The following is a 26,384-nucleotide window of genomic DNA, read 5'->3' on the forward strand; positions in this document are numbered from 1 at the left end:
CCCGTCAGAATACTCTTCACGGAACATCTATAGAAGTTTTTGAGTGTTTTTGTTGATGTACCAAATCTCTTCAAACTCCTAATGAAGTATAGTCGTTGTCTTGCCTTCTTTATAGCTGTATCGATATGTTGGAACCAGGTTAGGTCTTCAGAGATGTTGACACCTAGGAACCTGAAGCTGCTCACTCTCTCTACTTCTGATCCCTCTATGAGGATTAGTATGTGTTCCCTCGTCTTACCCTTCCTGAAGTCCACAATCAACTCTTTTGTCTTGCTGACAATGAGTGCAAGGTTGTTGCTGTGACACCACTCCAATCATTGGCATATCTCACTTCTGTACGCACTCTCGCCTCCGTTTAAGATTCTACCAAAAATGGTTGTATTATCAGCAAATTTATAGATAGTATTTGAGCTATGCCTAGCCACACAGTCATGGGTGTAGAGAGAATAGAGCAGTGGGCTAAGCAAACACCCCCGAGCTGCACCAGTATTGATCATCGGTGAGGAGGAGATATTATCACCAATTGACACAGATTGTGTTCTTCCGGTTAGGAAGTCAAAGGTCCAATTACAGAGGGAGGTACAGAGGCTCAGGTTCCGTAACATCTCAATCAGGATTGTGGGAATGGTAGTATTAAATGCTGAGCTATAGTCGGTGAACAGCATCCTGACGTAGGTGTTTGTGTTGTCCAGGTGGTCTAAGGCTATGCGAAGAGCCATGGAGATTTCAACTGCCATTGACCTATTGTGGTGATAGGCAAACTGCAGTGGGTTCAGATCCTTGCTGAGGCAAGAGTTCAGTCTAGTCATGACCAACTTCTCAAAGCATTTCATTGCTGTAGGTGTGAGTGCTACAGGGCAATAGTAATTAAGGCATCTCAAATTATTCTCTATAGGCACTGGTATAATTGTTGCCTTTTTGAAGTAAGTGGGAACTTTCGCCCGTAGCAGTGAGAGGTTGAAAATGTTCATGAATACTCCTGCCAATTGGTTGGCACAGGATTTCAGAGCCTTACCAGGTACTCCATCCGCCTTCTGCCTTGTGAGGGTTCACCCTCTTCAAAGACAGCTTAACATCAGCCTCTGAGACAGAGATCACAGGGTCTTCAGATGCAGCGGGGATCTTCATCGCTATAGTTATATTTGCCCTTTCAAAGCAAGCATCGAAGGCATTGCGTTCATCTGGTAGTGAAGCATTAATGCCATTCATGCTACTGGGTTTTGCTTTGTAGGAAGTAATGTCTTCCCTGCCAAAGTTGTTGTACATCCGATGCTGCCTCCAACCTCATTTGAAATTGTCTCTTCATCCTTGAAATAGCCCTCCGCAAGTCATACCTGTTTTTCTGGTACAGACTTGGGTTGCCAGCCTTGAATGCCAGAGACCTAGCCCTCAGCAGACAATGTACCTTCTGGTTCATCCATGGCTTTCGGTTTGGGAATTCACAGCAGGTCTTTGTAGGCACGCACTCATCCACACAGGTTTTAATGAAGTTGCTAACAACGGCAGCGTACTCATCCAGATTCGAAGATGAATCCCTGAATACAGTTCAGTCCACCGATTCAAAGCAGTCCTGTAGGCACTCCTGTGCTTCCCTTGTCCATACCTTCTTGGTCCTCACTGCTGGTGCTGCAGTCTTCAGTCTCTGCCTATACTCAGGGAGTAGAAGTACAGCCAGGTGATCAGACTTCCCGAAGTGAGGATGTAGAATAGCATGGTAGGCATTCTTGATGGTGGTATAGCAATGGTCCAGTGTGTTGTTTCCTCTGCTATTGCAAGTGATTTGTTGATGGTAATTGCTTCGTGATTTTTTCAGACTGACCTGTTCAAAATCCCCCAAAATAATGGTGAAGGCATTAGGGTACGCTGTTTCATGCATGTTGATCCCATTGCTCAGATCATCTAAAGACTGATTGTTATTGACCTTACTGAAAACTAGATTATCAAGCCATTAACTTGCTACTGTCCATGACACATTTAATTTTGCAAATTGTCTGCACCATTCCCTACGCTTCAAAAGTGGCTGCACTTCAAAATTGCTCCGTTGTTTTTTTCTAGTTCTTTAGGCTGCTTTGGACTTGCAAAAGGCTGCACATAAATGCAATATCTCTTTTTTTTTAATTTTGGTGATCTGACAATATAAACCTTTGCCCTCTTGCCCTTGACTCTCAAAGGAAAATATTGCACCTGCTTTCTAACTTGTTTCTGTCACCAATGTCATACCTTTGTGTTATTTAGAAGGTTTTCTTAGGAAGGTTGAAACCTCTCAAAGATCATGCTGTACAAATTAGACTTGTTTATTGAAGGTTTAAATCATTCTATGAACTGGGCCAACAGAAAGATTGTTTTTTTATTGGGATGATCATTAATGTCATTTTTTTCTCACTGCACGTTTCTCGAAAATATTTCCTTCAGTCAGTCCTTTACACTGTCATTTAATCAATACCAGATGAGAGTGCTCTCTGGTGACGTATCTCTGGGAAATACCATTGAGTGCACTTTATAGTGGACATGCCTCCTGGACAAGGCCTGACTGGTTTCTGCCCATAAGGAAACAACTCTCCATCACTGAGGGAGATGGCTTCGGACATTTCCTGCATGTACTTCAGCTGTTAACTCTGTTCCCTGTTCTCACTCTTAATATGGGCACCAGGGAGTAATTTTGCTCCTGCTTGAAATCTCGGACCTAATACAACAACACTGATACAACAGCACTGGTTGCTCTTGGCTACAAAGGATTATAAATCAGAGTAACTGCTATAGATAATCAAAAATGATTCATCTAACTGCACCAGCTAACCAGTGAAGTTATATGTTGTATCTCGATCCTCAAATTTCTAAGAATATTTTGCGGTTATAATAAGAAATTCTTACTTCATGGCTTAATTGCTGCTTACCATTATATCATCCACAATTGTTCAACACTAAGTGAACTGATATCATCTGGAGATACACAGGGATGCAGTATTTGCTAGATTGCTGAGGGAACATAGAAGAAATGAGAGTGGATAGTGACTACATTTCCTAACAATTGCAATAACTTTTTGCCATCCAATCGTTGACATATTGCTCATTTTCGTCCTTGAACTTAAATCATTTAATTCTCCTCTGGTCCAACGTTCATATTTTCCTTCAGTCAGTGTGAGATGCATTTCCCTGTGACTTAATTGATGAATAGTCACAGTGATCTTCGTGTTTGTTCTGAGGTTCTGTGCAGATAACGAGCAAGGGCTGTAATTAACTGGTGAAGAGGGCATGTGGCATGCTTATCTTCATCAGCTATGGCACAGAATGTAAGAATAGGGATGTTGCGTTACAACTTTAATAAAAAACTTTGGTTAGGCCACACCTGTGGTCTTGTGTGCACCTCTAGTTGCCACACTATAGAAAGGATATTGTAACACTGGAGAGAGTGTAAAGGAGATTCACCAGGTTGTTGCCTGGATTAGAGGAGAGTTATAAGAGTTATATAATTCTAAGGATAGATTGCTCCAAATGGGTTTGTTATCCCTGGAGTGAAGGAGGATGATAGGTGACTGGATATCATAATGCAGACAGGTGGATAGTATGAATCTTTTTTCCTACATAGCGATGTTTAAAACAAGCATACAATAAGGTGAGCAGTAGAAGATTTAGAAGGGATCTAGGGGGAATGTATTTCACATTGAGAATGGTTGGAATCTGGAACGTGCTGCCTGAGGTGTTTGAGGCAATAGTCTGGACATGGAAGACTACGGACCAAATGCAGGTAAGTAATGCAATGGTCAGCACGAGCATTGCAAGCTGAAGAGCCACCTTCTGTGCTGTAGTGCTCTATGATCCTCTTATTAAACCACTTTCCAAAGAAGGCTGGGAACTTGCACAGGATACAGGCAAGCATACTGGAATTCTGGAAAATGCCCTATCCAATAATTAGTGGGTTCAGAAGAAGATGAAGGTTTAACTAGGTTCAAAAATATCAGATGGTACAGGCAACTGGAACTAAATCTGTTGCCATGACAACTAAAAAAATCCCTGCATTTATTTAGACTGTTTGATGGATTCACCTTGTTCCAAATAACTTCATAGCCATTGAAGTATTTTTGGAAGTGTGGTTGGTTGTTGCAATATAGAAAAAGCTGCAGTCTATTTGTATATCACACATGCGTCTGTAGAATAACAACCAAGTAAGAAAGAGACAAATATAGAGCTGAACACACGGAAGATCTCCACTCTTCACATCAGTGATGTAGAATGTTTTACATTCCCCTAAGACAGTAGATTGGTCTCATTTTGCTTTCTCTTCTGGAATACATCAGCTCTTGCGGTGCAGCAATTTGTCGTTACTTCAGTGAAGTGCCAGCCTGGATCTTACTGTCTGGAGCGCAACTTGAAACAACAGTGTTGAGTCTGAGAGCCGAGCCACAACCAGCAGATCAGAGCATTAGATACACCAAAGACAGTGGGAAAAAGAGCTCCTTTTCTTTTCAGAATCTGGTTTATTGTCACTGACAGCAGTTGTAAGATGTGCTGTTTTATTGCAGCAATACGATGCAGGCATAATAAATTACTATAAATTACAATAATAATAATAATAAATAGTGCAAAAGAGGAATAGACAGGCAGTGTTCACGTATTCATGGATGTGCAAAAGTCTGTTGACAGGGGGGAAAAGCTGCTCCGAAGAAATTGAGTTTGGGTCTTTAGGCTACTGTACCTCCTCCCGTTGGTAGTAATGAGAAGAGAGCATGTCCTGGAATGGTGAGGGTCCTTAATGAAGGATGCCACCTTCTTAAGGCACTGCCTTTGGAAAATGTCCTCGACGGTGCAGAGGCTTGTGTTGGTGGAGTGAGTCTACGATCCCACGCACTGGCGCCTCGATTCTACACAGTGATGCAACCAGTCAGAATGCTCTCCGTGCTACATCGGTATAATATTTGCCATCGTCTTTCTTTTTAATATATTCATGGTTAAGTTTGATATTTGATGTCCCTCATTGTTGCGTTGAGCTCAGTGGCTTCAGAGGACAATTACAATTCAACTAAATTGTTCTGGGACTAAAATCATATTTAGGGCACATCTCATAAAAATTGCTGGTGAACGCAGCAGGCCAGGCAGCATCTCTTGGAAGAGGTACAGTCGACGTTTCGGGCCGAGACCCTTCGTCAGGACTAACTGAAAGAAGAGCTAATAAGAGATTTGAAAGCGGGAGGGGGAGGGGGAGATCCAAAATGATAGGAGAAGACAGGAGGGGCAGGGATAGAGCCAAGAGCTGGACAGGTGATTGGCAAAAGGGATATGAGAGGATCATGGGACAGGAGGCCTGGGAAGAAAGAAAGGGGAAGAGGGGAAGCCTGAGCAAGGAGTATAGTGAGAGGGAAAGAGGGAGAAAAAGGAGAGAGAGAAAATAAATAATAAATAAGTAAATAATGGATGGGGTACGAAGGGGAGGTGGAGCATTAACAGAAGTTAGAGAAGTCAATGTTCATGCCATCAGGTTGGAGGCTACCCAGACGGAATATAAGGTGGTGTTCCTCCAACCTGAGTGTGGCTGAACACCTACGCACTGTCCGCCAGAGAAAGCAGGATCTTCCAGTGGCCACACATTTTAATTCCACATCCCATTCCCATTCTGATATGTCTATCCACGGCTTCCTGTACTGTCAAGATGAAGCCACTCAGGTTGGAGGAACAACACCTTATATTCCGTCTGGGTAGCCTCCAACCTGATGGCATGAACATTGACTCCTCTAACTTCCACTAATGCCCCACCTCCCCTTCGTACCCCATCTGTTATCTATCTATCTATCTATTTATTTATTTATTTTTCTCACTCCTTTTTCTCCCTCTGTCCCTCTCACTATACTCCTTGACCATCCTCTGGGCTTCCCCCCTTCCCCTTTCTTTATCCCTAGGCCTCCCATCCCATGATCCTCTCATATCCCTTTTGCCAATCAACTGTCCAGCTCTTGGCTCCATCTCTCCCCCTCCTGTCTTCTCTTATCATTCGGATCTCCCCCTCCCCCTCCCACTTTCAAATCTCTTACTATCTCTTCTTTCAGTTAGTCCTGACGAAGGGTCTCGGTCTGAAAGATCGACTGTACTATAGATGCTGCCTGGCCTGCTGCATTCACCAGCAATTTTTATGTTTGTTGCTTGAAATTTCAGCATCTGCAGATTTCCTCGTGTTTAGGGCAAATGGCAGCTTTGCATTTGTAAAGTATACCACTGAACCATTAATTGTTTGAGTTTACTTCTACACCAGAAACAGATGTGGATTGATATGTTAAATCAAAATCAGAAACACGTTTGTTAATGCCAATATTAACAAATATTATTGCTAATATGTTTCTTGAAATTTGATGTTTTGCGGCAGCAGTACTGTGCAAAATACTGTATAAAGATTACTATAAGTCTCAAGTAAGTAAATAAATAAATAAATTAGAAAAGAAATAGTGCCAAAGGGGAATAGTGGGGTAGTGTCCATGGACAATTCAAAAATCTGATGGCAGAGGGGAAGAAACTGTACCTAAACCTTTGAGTCCAGGTCTTCTGGCTCCTATTGCTCCTCCTCAATTGCAGTCATTGGTTCTAAATGTGAGGTAGAATCTGGAGTTAAAGGAATTGAATGAAATATAGGAGGAATAAAGAGATTAGTGTAAATAAGTGGTCAGCACAGACTCGATGGGCTGAAGGGCCGAGTTATGCTATGATTCTATAATTTATATGACAATATAACAGCTTCCTCATAACATTTTATAAATTGTAGACTTTTCATAATCAGATTTATTACATGACCTTAGATGACCTTAGATGATATGACATTTGTTGTTTGGTGGCACGAGTACCATGTAAACATGAACTTTTAAAACCATTATTTAAATCTTAAAACTGCCGGGTATCAGAAATGTGAACTTAAACCAATCATTAGTTTCAGTTTATCTAGCAATAGTCTGATAACAGAAGTTGCTGTTATTTCGACTTGGGATACTTTGTGAATGCCATCCTACTCTGTTGCGGGAGACGTGGCACTCTTTTGTGCTTCTGTAATAGCTCCTTCTGACCATACTAATGAGGCAGAAGTGAGTGTAAAGTATAGATGTAGAGGTTATATCATCTGGACCCCTATCTCAATCATGCTTTGTCTAATGGGTAAAACCACTAATCACTTCTAAGTGTGATGTTTCCCATAACTATTGATTTTAGGGTCATACAGTAAAATTGGAGAGATCTTATTATGGTCACTTAATTTAAAAGGGGTCCATTCAGCTTGATGCTGCTTTGTTACTGCATTTACAGCAAAAAATATAGAAGTATAAAATCCTGGAATGGAGCATAACTTCAATGCATTGAATTTAAAATGATCACAAAGGATGGGGTCTGGTGTAGATGAGATCAAGGACACTAATGATGCTGTTAGAACCTACTGCTTTACATGAGTAAGTACACTACATCATATTGCTGTCAATGAAACCAAAAGTTAATTTATTGTCTAAGTCATTATATACAGCTCCGAGATTCATTTTCTTGAGGCCATTCACAGTAAATACAAAGAAAGACAAAAAATAAGCAAAATAATAAAAATAAATAAATGAATTAGCAATAGATATTAAGAAAAAAGATGAAGAGTCCTTGAAAGTGAGTCCTTAGGTTGTGAGAATAGTTCAGTTTTGAGGTGAGTGCAGTGGAGTGAAGTTATCCCCTCTGGTTCAAGAGCCTGACGGTTGAGATGTATTAACTGTTCCTGAACCTGGTGATGTGTGTCCTGAGGCTCCTGTACCTCCTTCCCGATGGCAGCAGTGGGAACAAAGCATGGCCTGGGTGGAGTGGGACATTGATGATGGATGCTGCTTTCCTGCAACAGTGCTCCAGGTAGGTGTACTCAATGGTGGGGATACTTTCACTTGCGATGGACTGGGCTATATCTATTACTTTGTGTAGGATTTTCCATTCAAAGGTTGTGGTGTTGATGCCAATCAGTGCTGTGTTGCAACCAGTCAAAATGCTCTCCACTCCACATCTATAGAAGTTTGTCAAAGTTTTAGATGACATGCCAAATCCTTATGAACTTCGAAGAAAGAAAAGTAGAAATATATACATAGAAAATACATAGAAAATATATGACTTGCAGCAGCAGATTCTATAAACATCAATGTGCTAATGATCTTATAACACATTCAGTGATATTGATTGAGGAAAGATATTCACTGGAATACTACAGGAAAAAAAATTATGTACTTTTTGCACTTCACAATTTTTGATAATTAGCCAAACATAATGTCAGAACCTTGCTTTACTATCATCTGCAAAATGGGAGCCCCTCTAATAATGGGAAATGCTGCACTGAAGTGTCTTAACATAAATTATGTTACATGCTCAGGTCTCTAGAATGAGATCTGAATGACAGTCATCGATTAATACGACTCAGAAACAGGTCCTTCAGCCCAGCTGTCTATGCCAACCAAAATGCCTATCTAAGCGAGTCCCATTGGCTAGATTTGGCCTGCATCCCTCCAAAACCTTTCCTATCATTGTACCTGCTACTGCATCTGCCACAACCACTTCCTCTGGCAACTCATCCCATATACTGTATGCACCACACTCTGTGTGAAGAAATTGCTCCTAAGATCCCTTTTGAATGTTTCCTCTCTCACCTACACCTTGATTATCTTACGCTGGGAAGAAGACGGCATTCACTCCATGTTCTTCACGAGCAACACACACAAAACACCGGAGGAGCTCAGCAAGTCGGGTGGCGTCTATGGAAGTGATTAAACAGTTGCCATTTTGGGCCAGGTCCTTTCAGGACTGAAAAGGAAGGTGGAAGATGCCGGAATAAAAAAGTAGGGGGAGGGCATGGAGGCTAGCTGGAAGGTGATAGGTGAAGCCAGCTGGGTGGGAAAGTCAAGGGCTGGAGAGGAAGGAATCTGATAGGAGAGGAGAGTGGACTGTAGGAGAAAGGGAAGGAAGAGGGGACCCAGGGGGAAAGTGATAGGCAGATGAGAAGAGGTAAAAGGCCAAAGTGGGGAATAGTGGAAGAGGAAAGGGGGAGGGAATTTTTTCATATTCATTTTTTCATTTTCATATTCATGCCATCAGGTTAGAGGGTACCCAGACGAAATATATGATGTTACTCCTCCACCCTGAGGGTGGCCTCATCATGGCACAAGAGGAGACCATGGACCAACATGTCAGAATAGGAATGGGAGTCGGAATTAAAATGCTTGGCCACCTGGAAGAGTTACTTTTGGCACATGGAACAGAGGTGCACAGCAAAGCAATCCCCCAAAATCCTCATGATTTTTATAAAGTGACCACCTACACAAGTGCACCTCAAAGTGGAGTGCTTGGCTCCTGCTCTACCCCCTATACCCACACACTACATATGCACGGTTCCAATGCTAGATAGAAATTTGCTGATGCTACAACTGTTGTTGGACAAATCACAGAGTGTGTACACGAATGAGAAACCACACCTGGTTGTGTGAGCCTCAACAACAATGGTCCGTATTTACATGAGGTGCATCCTCACGTAGGAAGCATCTATCATCAATGATCGCCACCATCTGGGGCACGCCATCTTCTTACTGCCACCATCAGGCAAGACGTATAAGATCCTGAAATCCCTAACTAGGTTCACTGCATGCCCTAATGACTACCTCAGTATAGCAGTTTGCACTACAAAGGACATTTCTTGCTCCAGTTGTGTTCCTTTTGTGTGAATATTGTGTCATTAATGGTGCATGCCTCTGGTGTTACTGCACCTGTGTATACATGCATCGGAACATATGACAATAAATTTCACTTTGACTTCGATCCTTCAGCCTCCTATGCTCCCGGAACTGAGCCTGCCCAACCTTTCCCTATAATGTAGGGTCTCAAATCCTAAGAATAGTCTAGTAAATCTTCTTTGCACTCTTTTAAACTTAATTACTTCCTTCTTAAAACAGGGTAATCAAAACTGTACAAAGTATCCAGGTATGGGCTTGCCAGCATCTTGTACATAACGTCCCTAATCCAATAGAAGGTAGTGGAATCTGCCCAGTATGCCATGGGAAAAACCCTCCCAACTGCTGAGCACATCTACATGAAACACTGTCGTAGGAAAGCAGTATCCATCCTCCGATATCCCCACCAGCCAGGCCAGGCTCTTTTCTCCCTGTTGCCATTAAGTAGAAGGTTCAAGAGCCTCAGGACTCGCAACACCAGGTTGAAGAACAGTTACTACTCCTCCACCATTAAGCTTCTGAATAAAAGTGGATAACTACACTCATTTGCTCCATTATCGAAATGTTCCTACAACCAATGATCTCACTTTTTCCGCTCTTTATCTCAGTATCTCATGTTCTCATTATTTATTGCTATTTATTTATATTTGCATTTGCACATCTGCACTATGGTTGATCTTTCATTCATCCTGTTATAATTACGATTCAACAGATTTGCTGAGCATGTCCACAGAAAAATGAACCTCAGGGTAGTATATGGTGGCATATATGTACTTTGATAATAAAATTCACTTTGAACTTTGAACTCCTAAACTCAGTGACCTGATTAATAAAGGCCAGCATGCCTTCTTTATCACTCTGTCTACCTGTGACGCCACTGAGTCTTTTGAAAGAGATTCAGGATTGCACCCAGCTGACCTGATTGTTTGAGGCAGCAAACTCCTAATCTCAGTAGCATCATGAGATAACGTACAGGCAGTACTGCTGGGACTGTTTGTCATTATTGATTGATGCATCAAAGAATTACTAATCTGAAGGCATTTTTACTTTATTGAACCTAACTTCCCACTCCTGTCACAGGTGGATGTTCTGTTCAGGTTGCTAACAAGTGAAAGACACAGTCAGATCTGTTGTCATATGTATGCACACTGTAGGTGTAATGCAAAACCTGCTGACCGCAGCATCAGTAGCACATAGCATTAGACACATAACATTCAACATGAAAAACGTAAATAATATGAAGTTATCCAAGAGATGGTGTGTCTATACTGAGGTAGTGATTTGGGTTGTGCAGGCTGGTGCAAGAATTGAATGGCAGAAAGGAAGTCGGACTCTGGTGATGTGGGAATTCTGTACCTCCAACCCAATGGTAGATGCCAGAAGATGAGGCTACCTCGGTAAATATATTTAAGACAAGGTTGGATAGATTTTTGCAAAGTATGGGAAATTAAGGGTTATGGGGAAAAGGCAGGTAGGTGGAGATGAGTCCATGATCTTATTGAATGGTGGTGCAGGCTCTACGGACCAGATGGCCTACTCCTGCTCCTATTTCTTACGTCCTTATGACATGACCCAACTGGTGGGGATCTTTGATGACAGATGCTGCCTTCTTGAGGAAGTACTTCATGTAGATACCCTTCTAACTGAAGGGAGGATTGTGCTAGTGATATGTTGAGTTGGTTACTCTATTAATCACACTTTTTTGAACAATGATTGCTCCAATCAATAGCCTATAACTTGCCCTGTGGAGCTGAGCTTTTGAACTGCATTTTTGCGATGTGAACTGAAGTCTCAGAGGTGCAAGACATTTGTGGCGTGGCATGTTCGGACCAAACTGAGGTGGCAGGGCCTGGGCCTGGGAGTGCATCGAAATCGCAGGGCCTGGGCCCAAGAGTGCATCGAAGCGGCAGGGCCTGGGCCCGAGAGTGCATCGAAGCAGCAGGGCCTGGGCCCAAGAGCGCATCAAAGCGGCAGGGCCTGGGCCTGGGAGTGCATCGAAGGAACAGGGCCTGGGCCTGAGAGTGCACCAAAGTGGCAGGGCCTGGGCCCAAGAGTGCATCGAAACTGCAGGGCCTGGGCCCAAGAGTGCATCGAAGGAGCAGGGCCTGGGCCTGAGAGTGCATCGAAGCAGCAGGGCCTGGGCCCAAGAGTGCATCGAAGCGGCAGGGCTTGGGCTCGGGAGTGCATCGAAGCAGCAGAGCCTGGGCCTAAGAGTGCTTCGAAGTGGCAGAGCCTGGGCCTGAGGGCAAGAAACAAGCCGCTGTTTGGCTAACTTAAGTGCCGGGCCATATTGAAAAGGTCGGGTGTCGGGCCCGGAGGTGAGGGACAGACAGTGTTCAGCTTGCTGACTCTCTGCTGTACTGAGTCTGAGCCCTGCAACTAACAGGCAGCTGGGCCAACTGCAGTGATGACTGGCTTCGTTTCTGTGAACTCACTTTCATGAACTTCAGTTCTGAATGTATTTGCTTACTTTCTGTTGATTACACGGCTTGTCCTTTTTTTTTGCACATTTGGTATTTGACGGTCCTCTGCTTTTTTTAATGGGTTCTACTGGGTTTCTTTGTTTTGTGGCTGCTTGTAAAGAGGGAAACCTCAAAGCTGTATATAATATATACTTTCAACTTTAAACTTTGGTTTTGCAAAATGCTTCTTTGTCTGACGTTGCTGTTTCTCCTTTAAGGCAGAACTGTACTGCTCAATGCAGTGATCATATTTTTATTTCCAGGAAAGCTGCCTCTCACCATGACGGTCTGCTGCACGAAGTGGACAGCTTTACATATTCCCCAGCTCCGGACAGTGACCTTTATTGCTTTACCTCATGCTTGGTGATATCAATTGATCCTTAAGCAAGGGATTTCACCGAGAAACTGCCAGATTGAAATATATCAAAGCAACAGGAGAAATACTTCTCCAGTGTCTTCAATGCGATCAATTTTCCACAACCCATGGCCGTAGGAGCTGTTGTGTCGTGAGCTACTGAGATTGGTAGCTCACCTTGTCGTGAAATAAATTGTAGCTCAGCTTGCATTTCAGAAACAGTTCAATGACTGTAACACATCTTGGAACATCATGAAAATGTGCTTCAAGTGGACAAGCCCTCTACTTCTCTAGAGCCTTACGTACTGATCTTTTTGTCTGACCCCGAATACTGAGAAAAGTCAAAACAATGCACATTTTACATGTAGCCCCCCGGCCACCCTCAGGGTTGCGCGGCTCGCTGTCGTCTAGGGAAACAGCCCTCGGGTAATTGGGGTAAACTGGGTAATTAATTCTTGTGGATGCTGTGTGATGTACCCCACCCCGCCCAAATAACAGACAATACACCAGATACAATTAAGTGATTTACAGTTTATAGATATTACTGGAACTATATAATTAATAGAGAATAAAATATGAAAGGAAAATAAAAGGCGCCACACTTATCAAAGTTCAATCTCTTCATGCACAAACAGTTGGAGCTCAGGACCCTTCTTCTTCACCCTGCCACCCCTTGGACCACCTCGACCGGCCGCCTGGGACCAACAACGGTGGTCATCCAGACGCTCTACATGGGTCCGTCTCCGTCTCCTCTCCTCGCCGAATGCCCTCCTCAGGGTCCGACCCGGTTAGCGGACTCACAGCACCTGGTCCATCCTCTGTCTCTCCCTCTCCCGCCTTCTGCCCCAAAACCCCATGCATACAATCTCTTACAGACACCCCATAGGCATAACAACTAACCCAATTGGTTCATTTGTCCTCTTATCAGTAGATAATCCAAAACAAACAGCCAGCGCAAGAACTTTCTCAGCGTTTAACATAACAAAGAAGCATTCCCAAGTATAACATAACAAAGAAGCCATTTTAATAGCCTACACAGTAACATAAAAGATGAAACCCCCTTACATACAGTAATGGTAGACAAATGTAGATTATAGCATTAATTATAACATTAGAATTTAAAAGCGAGGATGTAATGTTGAGACTTCATAAAGCACTGGTGAGGCCTCACTTGGAGTATTGTGAGCAGTTCTGGGCCTTTTATATTAGAAAGGATGTACTGAAACTGGAGAAGGTTCATAAAAGGTTCACGAAAATGATTCTAGGATTGAAATGCTTATCACATGTAGAGCATTTGATGGTTCTGGACCTGTATTCACTAAATTCAGAAAATAAGGGGTGTTCCTATTGAAAAGTAAAAGATCTTGATAGAGTGGATTGGAGAGGATGTTTCTTATGGTGGGAGAGTTTAAGACCAGCCAACACAGCCACAGACTCGAGGGGTGTCCTTTTAGAATGGAAATGAGGAGGAATTTCTTTAGCCAGAGTGTGGTGAATCTGTGGAATTCCTTCCCACAGGCAGCTGTGGGGGCCAAGTCTTTAGGTTTATTTAAGGCAGAGGTTGATAAATTCTTGATTTGTCAGGGCATGAAGGGATACAGAAGAAAGCTAGGAAATTGGGGCTGAAAGGAAAAATGGATTAGCCATGATGAAATGGCAGAGCAGACTCGATGGGCCAAATGGCCTAACCCCTCTCCTACCTTAAGGACAAAGATATTTAAGTTCAGCAAAATTGCATGAGTGAGGTCACCAAATGCTTCACTGAACAGCAATACTTAAACACATTGTGCTACTGTCTGGTTTCTCTTTGTATTCTTCTATACAAAGTTAAGAATAGTATAACTGAATTAACAAGGAAAACAAAAGGCCAAACCAATGTTGTCTCATCTCCTTTGTTGCTAGTGAAGCTCATAATGATTCAGCAAGGCTTGTACATTGAGTGTCTCCCTCCGTGGATCACTGGGCTAACACAACATGTCCCCTTCAATGGGCAGTTTGTTCGTTCATTATGTGCATGTCATATGACATGGGTGATCATGGTTTCATGCCTATAAATGTTCTTGGCAAATTTTTCTGCAGAGGTGTTTAGCCATTGCCTTCATGTGGGCTGTATCTTTATAAGAAGGGTGACCCCAGCTATTATCAACACACTTCAGAGACTGTCTGCCTGGCATCAGTGGTCACGTAACCAGGAGTTGTGATATGCACCAGCTGCTCCCGTGGCTTCACCTGACCCTGACTGGGGGGCTAAGCAGGTGCTACACCTTGTCCAATGGTTACCTGCAGGTTAGTGGGTGAAAGGAGCACCTTACACCACCTTTGGTAGAGGTGTATTACCACCCTACCCTGACATATTGGCTGAGCAAAATAAATCTGAAAAATTTGATGGGGGAGTGTTAAAATAACATTGTGAGTTTTATATGATGTTTCATAAAGTTGCAGGAGAATTATGAACTTCCTTTGGACACCTAGTGTAGCAGTCACGTATGGTTTTCATAACATTGCTCAGTCTTGTCCACCTATATGGGTGTGACATTGCTCTACAAGGTACTTAATCATGTATGTAGAGAGAAGAACCTTGAATAAATACATCTTCTGGATTCCAATTGCAAATCCTACATGTTGCTTCACCAGAGACCAAGGACCTACAAGGGTATAAACTATATATTACCTTAGCAATAAGGGAAATAATTGCAGCTTCCCAGAATAATGAAATCATTGCAATACATGAGGGGATTGTCTGTGCAGTGTGGTAAGGTGAGTTCACTTGTTACAGTAAATTCAACGTGCAGAGCTAAGGTGATGACACTCACATTCCAGCAGAGGAGAACTGAATGGAACTGCACATGAATTGCAAGTTTAAGCCCTGTATCGATTAAAGCAGGAATGGCTCAAGATGGCAGCTTCCAATCCTGCCCTCGGGGCCCTGGTGAAGTGTTTGAGCCTCTTCAGTTCTGATGGGGGATAGATGAAGCTTATCTTCATTATTATTGAAGCTGAGCCTGAGGTGAAAGGGTGTATAGTATAAACAAGGCCATATAAGAAAAACCTTACTGACAGAGGTGGTCTTGGACAGGTATCTAACTACCCAGATCTCTTGGTACTGTGCAAGGGAGATAGTTCAATAAATGAGCCAACAGGGACTATAGGATTGTGTTAGTTCAGCACTTTTGATGATCTTATAATGTTGCAATTTCCAGACTTGAAACTAAAGTTTCAGTAAGTCACTGACCATACAGCATATTCATTATGTATTGACACTGGCTCAGTTGAGTGCTATTGGACAAGTGGTTCGATGGAGATGCAATATCAACAGAAATTAATAAGTATACAATATTAAGGATTTAACTTGTGAAATAGTCACCTTCGATATTGCCCATTGTGCAAAAGAAACTGTTTTTTTACGGAGAAAACCTTTGTGAAGAAATGGGGGACTTTTAAGGATTAGTGAATACTTTGAATCACCAGAGCAGAATGACGACAACTTCTCCCGACACAAACTGCAACATCATGGAATGTGAAGGGCAGCCTAAATGAATTAGTGGCAGCTTAGGCTGGATACATTGAGTGCATTACAGGAGAAAGGATCACGCCTAACAAGTGAGTGAAGGTTTGGGTTGTTGATGTGCAGGTGAGGAAGTTGGAGCCTCATTCAAGGACCTTACAAGTTTGAGACCTGAGTTGAACAATGTCAAAGGGAGATCAGTAGATTGAAGAGATAATCCAAGGGTCAGTAGGGGAACCAATGGGTGGAGTGAGGCCAAATAAAATGTATGCATGGAACTTAACTTAGCTGGGTGTTAACTTGGTGCTGCACTATAGAGATGTCGTTAGCTCAAGAAGGTTTGTTAATGGTCACTCCCATGAACGTGCACTAATTTCTCTTGCAATGTTCTGAAATTAGCGCTGCACAGCAAATGATACATGTCAGACATGAGAGTGCAGCTAACGCTGGACAATGCCCAGTCAGATTTCTAGGGAGAATAATACGGATACAGAATTACCACATTTCACTCTGTAGCAAATACATCTTCAATCATACAGAGTTGAAATAAACTGTGCGGCACAATCTAATTTCTAGGCAGATGTGCTTTATCCTACAATTTTAATGTGTCAACTTTAATCACAATTTATTTCCTTTCTCCCTTATTCTATTTCCTATTTTCAGCACATAATGGTGAAGAAAATTGCAAGATGTACGAAGGCACAGGCAGAGAAGATGAATGATTAAGCTAAGGAAAGAAGTTGGAATAGCGACACAAAGCTTGGTCAAAGTCAGGTATTTTAAAGAAGGTTCAGTGGAGAAGGAAGTGGAAAGATCAAGTCAAATGTGAGAGTTCTTGACTAATCTTATTGTCACCTTTCTTACGATAGATAGCCTGAACTTCTTGCAGTTAATTTTTGTCACTGTTACCGTGCAAAACTGATGGCAACTTTTCTATGTGTATACCTCAATATACAGAGATTGGTAGTGTCATGGATAGCGCAAAAGACTGGCAAAGAATACAGCGGGATGTAGATCAGATGCAGATATAGGCAGAGAAATGGCAGATGGAATTTAACTTGGCCAAATATGAAGTGATGTATTTTGGTAGGCTAAATGCAAAGAGATAGTACAACCTTAAGGGCAAGATCCTTAACAGTGTTAATGAGCAGAGGGATCTTGGGGTCCAATTTCATAGCTCCCTGAAAGTGGCCACACAGGTTGATACAAGAAGGCATATGGCATGCTTGCTTTTATTAGTTGAGGCACTGAGTTCAAAAGTCAATAAGTTATGTTACAGGCTTATAAAACTCGAGTTAGGCCAGATCTGGAGTACTGCATACAGTCCTGCTTGCCCCAATATAGGAAGAATGTCGAGACTTTGGAGAGGGTACAGAAGAGGCTTACTAGGATGCTGACTTGATTAGAGGGCATGTTATCTATCCACCTATCCACCCCAGCTTCAGAGGTTCAGGCGTTCTCAACTTCCCAGATTTTGGATAGCCTCTAAAGTTTCAGGACAATCCCTCTAATTGACAATCATGTTATGGGCACCAAGAATTGAGCATTTAAAGAGTACCTGAGCTGAGGTTCAATGCTCAATCACAAGCTTGCCAATGGTTTTGTTTAACGTTTGATTTGTACTCAGTTTCTCGATCCCATTTGAGATGGTATCTCAATCTTGGCCTCGGATACCCAAGCATTCGGGTCCAAGCCATCCTTGTCAAGGACTATCATCACGGTACGATTGAGCCAACATGGACCCATCGGAGCATTCCGTCAGCTGTGGCCATCCACAGCGAGAAAGTCACAAGACAGAGTCTGGAGATACACAACCTCCAGGTTACTGTGTGCCAACTTCTGCAAGGAGAAAGGCAAAGTCGCTCGAATGAGGCTGCCAGTCACTCTGTGGGGCTAGTCCATCTTCCAACCCCGGAGAGATTCATTGGTGACCTGGCCTCTTGCCGTGATTTCCTTGAACCATTAGTATTAGTTTTCCTGGTTCCCTTCGGAGTGCAGAAAAGTGGCCTTCATTATCTTGCTTCTGACTGGAAGAGCCCTGGCCTGGGCCACTGAGAATTGGGAACACGAGTCAGAGATTTGCTCGGACACGGAGGAATTCATGGCCATCATGATGAAGGTGTTCCATCACTCTGCCAGAGCCAGCCAAGCCTCGGACTGCCTGCTGAATATTTGTCAGGGTGAAAGGTCAACAGCCAACTATGCAATTGAATTATTGACCTTGGCCCAAGACAGCAGCTGGAACAGGAGGCTTTGACCATGCTATACCACTATGGACTCCAAGATGGACTGATGGAGAGCTAGCTGAGGACTTAGACATTCTGATTGAGCAATCCGTTCACCTCAATAATTGTCTGGCAGAACATAAGTGGGACAATATCAAGAGGCCGAAGTGGGCCAGCCCAGGCCTGAACTCAATGCATTGCTGTTCCACTCCATGATCTCGGACAACGACCAGCTTGTCTCCTGCTCAGGATCCTGTCTAGCCCATGCAAATCGGCTGCATAAGAATCTCTGACAAAGAGAGATGCCAGCATCAGAGTCGAGGTTGCCACCATGACTGTGGAGAAGTAGGTCACATGCAGACCGAATGCCCAAAGTTGCTACTGTTGGGAGAATTGTTCAGACCATCCAGTGTAAGAACAAATTGTGAGTGACAATGGACCACAATACACGCCAGAAGAATTCTGACCGTTCATGAAGAAAAATGACGTTAGACATTTCAAGTCAGCTTCTTACCACCTAGCAACAAGTGGGTTAGCTGAAAGTTTTGTCCAAACCTTCAAGAAGTCCATTAAAGCAATGGACAAGGAGGACATTTCTCTACAGCACAAGATGGACAACTTCGTTTTTGTGTATCAGAGCTCTGTTCATGCGACGACCAGTAAAATACCTGCAATGCTGTTCATGAACAGGAATCTGAGATCCCACCTAGACCTCCTGAACTCAGATCTATGGAGGGAAGTGCAGAATAAACAGTTCAGCCAGTTGCCAAGTAAATCAGGAAGGAGCTTTGAGATTGGACAGGAAGTCCTAGTGTGTGATTACCGAGAAGACAAGTGGACATCCGGCAGGATAGCTACAAGAACTGGACCACTGATGTACACAGTGGATGTTGGAGATCAGACATGGAGACGTCATGTGGACCAGATACTGGATGCTCAACTGAAGAGCACACCTGAGTCGACTGCATCCAACAAGACGGACACATTACAGTCACCGGACTTACCTCTCAGCGATGATGTCACTGACAGCAATGCAACACTGGAAACCGAGAATGTTGTCTTAGACAAGACACCAAACCTGATGTCACTCCACAGGTCCGAAGGCATGATGAGAACGTTATCATTGACAAGACACCTCCCAAGCCCGATGCCAGTCCACAGGTCCAGAGGTGCTATCCTGAAAGAAACAGATGTCACCCAAAAAACTGTGAAATTACTTATGGACTGTTATTGTGAAAGCATGTTTATTTGGACTATGGGTTTATGAAAGGGAAATTGAATGTTTTGCATTTATACAGTTTTATACTGCGTTAATCTAAAGGGGGAGGAAGTGTAATGTATGGATCTATTTCTTTTAGAGCAATAACCCCCCTTAGCACTGTGTATCGATCTGTTGTCTACGCATGTGCATTGTTTCTCTCTCTCTCTCTCTCTCTCTCTCTCTCTCTCTCTCTCTCTCTCTCTCTCTCTCTCTCTCACTGCAATGTGAATACACCAGTTAATGTCATCTCCCACATGTGTGCTTTTGTTTAATCGATATGTAGTTGTGCACAGGCTGACTCAGAATTAGGCTTATTATCACAACAGTGTTCAAAGGTATCTCATGGACTGGGAAGGATTCGAAGTAGAGGAGAGGCGCTAGGTGCCTGAAAGAGACATCTTGGATCTGACTCTCATCCATGACTACAATTAATGTTTCTCCGAGCAGCCAGGGCTGTCAGGAGTTGGTCATAGGGGAGGGGGTCCTGTTACGACATGCAGCCACCCACACCAGCTCCTGCGGTTTAGACGCTCTAACTCCTCAGAGTATGGATAGCTGGTATGGCCCCTTTAAAGATTCAGGACAGTCCCACTAAATGGCAATCCGATTTTGGGTGCCAAGGATTGAGCATTTAAGGAGCACCTAAACTGAGGTTCGGTGCTCAATTGCAAGCCTACCATTGGTTTCATCTAACATTGGTTTTGTGCTCAGTTTCTCAATCCAGTTTGAGACCATGTCTGATTCCCAGCCTCGGATAGTCCAAGCCATCTTCGTCAAGGACTCCCGTCACAATAGCAGGTTGGACAAACTTGGTTTGTTTTTCCTGGAGCAGGAGAGGCTGAGGGGACATCTCTGAGAGGCTTATAAGTCTATGAGATGCAAAGCTAGAGTAGCCAGACAATATCTTTTTCCCAGATTGAAATGTCTAATGCCTAACAACATGCATTTAAAATGAGAGGGGCTAATTTCAGATAAGGTGTGAGAGGCAAGTATTTTACACAGAGTGGTGGGTGCCTGGAGTGCACTGTCTGGGGTACTGGTAAATTCAGAAACACTAGAGACTTTTAAGAGATATTTATTAGCCATCTGGTGGTGTGACATTTGCACCAGACTTTGAAGTGAGTATTCCTGGGTTTGAATCTGGCCGGCTCCTTGCACGCTTTCCATCTCTGCTGGTTTGAGTGTTGAGCTAGCAACTCGGCCTCATAAAAAACAGACAAAAATGCTAAAGAAACAGCAAGGTTTCCGCCTGATGCACCACAGGGTGTGAAAAGGAGCAACAGCAACAAAAGGCATTTAGACAGACATATGAATGTGAGGAAATTAGAAGGATATGTTTTAAGATCAAAAGGTTCTTGAAGCTGGCTGCAGAATTAGATAAGGTGGTTAAGCAGGCATCTAGCTGGGTCATGGAATCTAAATGCCGTGAAATAGTAATGCAACTGTTGTTGTTTGTTGTTGTTGTTTGAAGAAAGGATTGGATAGGTTACAGCTGGAGGTACGTCAACTGTATGTATTTGTGGTCTCCACGTTATTGAATGGATGTGCCTGATCCATGGAGGGTACCAAGCACAGGCTGGTATGGAATACTTAAGTTATGAAGAGAGGCTGCATTTGGACATTCCTTCACATTTGCTGCTAACTTCTATCCTCCTCTCATGTTCACCTGGTCTATTTCTGCTTCATCCCTTCCCATTTTGGATTTATTTGTCTCCACCTCGAGAGGTAAGTTAATAAACAAACGTCCATTACAAGCCCACACTTCCAGTCCAACAGTTTCTGGTAACTCTATTTCCTAGTCATTTGTGCAGTAATATGAACTCTGCTTGATCGCTTAGGCATTTCCAGCATTCTCTTGGTCTCAGGTTTCAGCCACAGTTCTGACCTACATTTCACAGCTTTTACGTCCCTTTCTATGTTTCCTCTCTGTTTAACTTTGCTCAGTAATCTATTAATATATTAACTGGTATCACCCTGATGGAACTATCCCCTTTGTCCTATCCACCTGCTGCCATTCTCTTTACACCTTAAAGCGACTTTGAGTTCAGGCTTTCTAATCCCTGATGAAGAATTTTTCACATGATACATTAGTTCAGCTGTGCTCTCCACAGAGGTTGCCCGTCCTGCTGAGTATTTGCAGCAATTTCTATTTTTATTTCACCACATCCCTCCCCCCGCCCCCACCATCAAGACTACCAGACAAATATCATGGCTGCTGATCTGATAGCTACCTTTTCCCAACAGCCATCCCTCACTTCCAAACCCTTTACCCATGGATGAATCCTTCCCAGGCCTCTCTTTAGTATGACACATGACACTCCTGGCCCTGCTCAGCATACAGCCCTCATATCCATCTCTTCTATGGATATGAAAGGTTTAGAGCAGGGCTTCCCAACTTGGAGTCCACAAACCCCTTCCTTATTGTTATTGGTCTATTGCATAAAAAACATTGTGAACCCTGTTTTCGAAAGATATGGGAAAACTCAGGCAAATGGAACAAACTTAGATGGGCATCTTGATTGCAAAAGTGAATTGAGCTGAAGGGACCTGTTTCCATGTTGTATGACTCTACAACTTGCAGAATATTAGGCATCAGATGGCAAGACAAAATACCAGACGCTGAAGTTCTCTCGACAGCAAGTCTACCATCAGTCCACACACTGCTGATGAGAGCACAGACCCGGTGGGCAGGTCATGTCATCCGCATATCGGACCAGTGCATACCCAAGCAGCTCCTTTTCGGGGAACTCTCTGCTGGAAGACGCTCGGATGGAGGGCAGAAGAAACGTTACAAAGACACACTAAAGGCCTCCCTGAAGTCGTTTGACATAGACACGACCTCTTGGGAAATGCTGGCACAAAACCGCCCTACCTGGCGCACCCTCATCCACAAGGGCTGTCAAGCTTATGAAGCAAGGCGCACTGCTGAAGCATAATATAAGCGCGACCCGCGCAAGTCCAGAGCCACCAGTGCAACAAAGGCAGTGCCTACACATGTCTGCCCAACATGTGCCAGAACATTCCGTGTCCGAATTGGCCTGACCAGTCATCTTCGGACACACCATATCCAGTCTCAAAATGACTAATGGTGTCGAGGTCTTCATCGACGACGATGGACAAACCACATGATGCTAAATGATCAACAGTGTGTTTCACCTTTTCAGCACATTGGAACCTGTGGGCTACTGAATCTCCCAGCACTAGACCCAGAAATTCGGGCAGATGAGGATTGTGTCAGCCATGGTTGGCAGCTCATCTTGGAGAGGGAAAACTCTGATATCAAACCTCCGCTGCCTTGTGGCTGTACCCACTCCTGGGGAATGCTTCAGGAATAAAGCCCGAGGAAGGATCCGGACCTGGAGTCCCTAAGGCCTTCCTACAATGAATTCAATGCTGACTGGCAACTCCTGCCACGCCACTGGTGCCAGACTGTACTGGTCCCTGCTGGTCCTTTGGTCTGTTCAGCTGCAAGGAGAGGGGAAGCCTGCTGCATGGGTAGCAGCTTGTTTAACATATCACACCGCTCTGGCTTGCGTATCATACAGAGTGCAATTACGATCCATGGTCGACCCTGACCCACCAAGTACCTCAGACTCAGAAACAAATCGCCTATGGACTTGCCACAAACTTTCTGATTGTCACATCTGTAGTGACGTTGACCACTTTCCAGGTAAGTGTTGTGAGTGGCTGTGGCTGAAATGAACAGCCTCAGCTGAGGCTGAAGAGATAAATGATCCTGCCAAGGCAAGTGCCACTTCTCCTGGACTGCTTTCCTGGTAATATAATTAATAGTTGCATTATACAATTTCCTACTCTGGCTTTTTACCAGAGGTTTTCAGGTGAAACCCACCATGATCTCAGCAAGCTGGCATAATTCACTCAGTGTCCTGAGGCAAAAGGTGGAAGCTAAGCAGTGTGCATTACTCACACTTCTAATTTCTATTTTGTGATCTTTCCAGTGACATTTAGTCATAGAGTCATATAGTGCAGAAACAGAGTTTTCATCCCAACTGCTCCAGGTGGACCAGGATTCCCATTTTCCCCCATTTGGCCCCATATCCTTCTGAAAATTTCCTATCCATGTGTCTATCCAAAAGACTTTTACATATCTTAATGTAGCTTTTTCAACTACGTCCTCCAGCAGCTCATTCCATATACTGACTAACCTCTGAGTGAAAAAGTTACCCCTCGGTTTCCTATTAAATCCCTTCCCTCTCACCTTAAACCTATGCCCTCAATAGTTCTCCAAGGTAACTCTCTATAGCAGAATGAATAGTGAGCTACTTGCAATCATGAACAGGGGCTGAGACCATTGCACCTACGATTTTCTGCATTAGAGGAGAGACACGTTCCTCTTTCTGGGCAACGACTCAGAAGGTCTGTCACTTTTGGGAAGTTACGATTGAGCCTGGCTCTGGTGAATGTCAAAATCAAAATGTATTTGGATTCTCCCTGTTAGGAACCATACACGAATATAACCCTTGACAAATTTCCTGTGTAAGTGACACCAAAATCCAATGATAAATCCGTGGCTTTGAATCAGAAAGAGAGCGCATTGAATGAAAACCTGAAAAAGACAGTCGTTGGCTTCCATACATTTATAAAGACATATCAAAATTGATTTAATTTTGCCTTGATAATTTATTTAAAAGACTACATTACCAGTCTTATTTGCTTTGCGTGATTAGGTAATCCATGACTTAAATCTGCAGGACATGAACAATAATAATTCTTTATGTTTCTCTCAAATTTCAATAGCTTTCTGCATCAGCTGTCAATAACTCAGAAGAGATAACACTCTATAGCATCAGAATCTTTTTTTCAAAAGGAGTGGACAGATTTACAGATATCTCCAAACATTCATTCAGACTCTGTTTCTTGACTGATGAGTCCAAGATGCTAAAGCTTCTCTTGAAGAGGAAATGGTCATTGTTTATGGTTTGGATGAAGAAAGGGATTTTGATAACTCTGAGGAGATGTGAAGCACTGACTCAGAAAGCTTAGTGTCCCAGAAGCGGGCAGGTTTTCCAAGGTGTTACTAGAAATGATAGTACCTCCAATGGCAATCAGTGCATCCAGGACTATCAGCTGCCCAACTAAATCCCTGCCAATTAGAAGGAAGACACTGAGACATCACTGGTGAAAAAGACAATACCCAATGGACAGTTTGAAAGAATTACTTATTTTCACAATGTACAAGGGTTAGCATTGCCCTGCTTAGTTTGAACAATTTAAATCAACTACCTATTTTCATTGTTTATTTTTCTTGTGGTGCTGATGCAGTCTTCAACAATAATTGGTTTAAATCAGTAGAAATCACAGTCAATAAGTCACTCAGCCAGGGTCAGGTACTTAAAAAAACTTGGATGCTTTCTGTTCCCTCTAAAAGCAGTCTTTTATTCTTGTGCAGCCATTTCCCTTATTAGCCCTTGCAGAAAGCAGACCTCACTGATTCTGCCTTCTGTAATGGAGATAAGGGCACATGAAGAGACGAACACTGGCTTCTGAGCAAATGATCCAGCCAGCCTGGTGCCAAGTTACAAATTAGTAGAGCTACTTCTTCAAGATGGCCTTATCAATCAATGATCCGTTTTTAAATGTTACACAGAGTTTATTTACTGCAGGGTGAACTGAAGTGCTTGTGGCTACAGCAGTCTGACAAACCCAAAATTACAGGGAAAACATTATAACTATCTGCTAATTCTGATTAATCTTTTCACCATTTAAACTTCAACAATGTCAGCCCCTTAGGAGCCACTAGAGCTAAATTTTCTATCAACTTTAGTGTGTGTCCAGAGATGTTTTCATGATGTCAGAGAAAAGACTAAAGCCCGTCACCTGAAGTGTAATGTTGTGTTGCTCATTGCTGAAATTCAGAACCTATTGAGTGTTTTAGTTACAGACACATTTCCATTTTATGGACAGCCCCCTCCCCATTCCCCACAAACTACTCTCCCCACTGAACACATCCCTCTATACTGCACATTACATTCACATGGATAAACTAAGAGCAGAAGAAAGCCACTTGGCTCCCTCAGCCTCCTGTGCCATGCAGTGATATCATGGCTACTCTGACTGGAATCACATTCCCAATCACACATGGTAAGCCTTTGCCAGAATCAACCCCAAAATTTTGTTTAACCAAAAACTTTCAACCTCTGCCTTGAAAATATTCAAAGACTCCCTCTGATCTTTGAGTAGGGGATTTTCGGGGATCCACAACACTCAAGAGAACAAACTCCACCACATCTGTGTATGTTTTTGACACTTAGGTCAAATCCTCCCACAAGAGGGAACATTTTCTTCACATCCATCCTGTCAAGATGCCTCACTCAGGGTGATAAATATTTCAATCAAATCCCCTCTCACTCCTCCAGTCTCTAAGGAATACAATCCTAGCCTGTCCAGCCTTGCCTCAGAAGATAACTCACTCGTTTCAAGTATTCAACAAGCGGCCTTGAACCTGAAACATTATCTCCTTCTCTGTCCACAGGTACTGCCTGATCTGCTGATGTATCCAGCATTTTTAGCTAATATTTTAGATTCCCGGCATTCGCGGGTTTTTAAAGATTTTCATTAGTGAAGTAACTGCCTTGGAACTGTGTCCAATTTATTTACTTCCTTCCTTAACAACAGTACTGTACACAGAACTTTTAATGTAATTTCACAAATACCCTGCCATTGTATTAAATTCCCAAAGCAGTAAACAATAGAATCTTATTAGATTTTCTAATTAAATGTGAAACCAGACTTTTGCAAATAATGCTCTGAGACGCACAGTTCTCTTTGCATCACAAATCTTTCAGTCTCTGATCATCTAGATAATATGCTTCATTTTTAAAAAAATTTCCAGCCAAAATGAATAATATCCC

Source organism: Mobula birostris, chromosome 24, assembly GCF_030028105.1.
Source record: "Mobula birostris isolate sMobBir1 chromosome 24, sMobBir1.hap1, whole genome shotgun sequence".
Classification (NCBI taxonomy): domain Eukaryota; kingdom Metazoa; phylum Chordata; class Chondrichthyes; order Myliobatiformes; family Myliobatidae; genus Mobula; species Mobula birostris.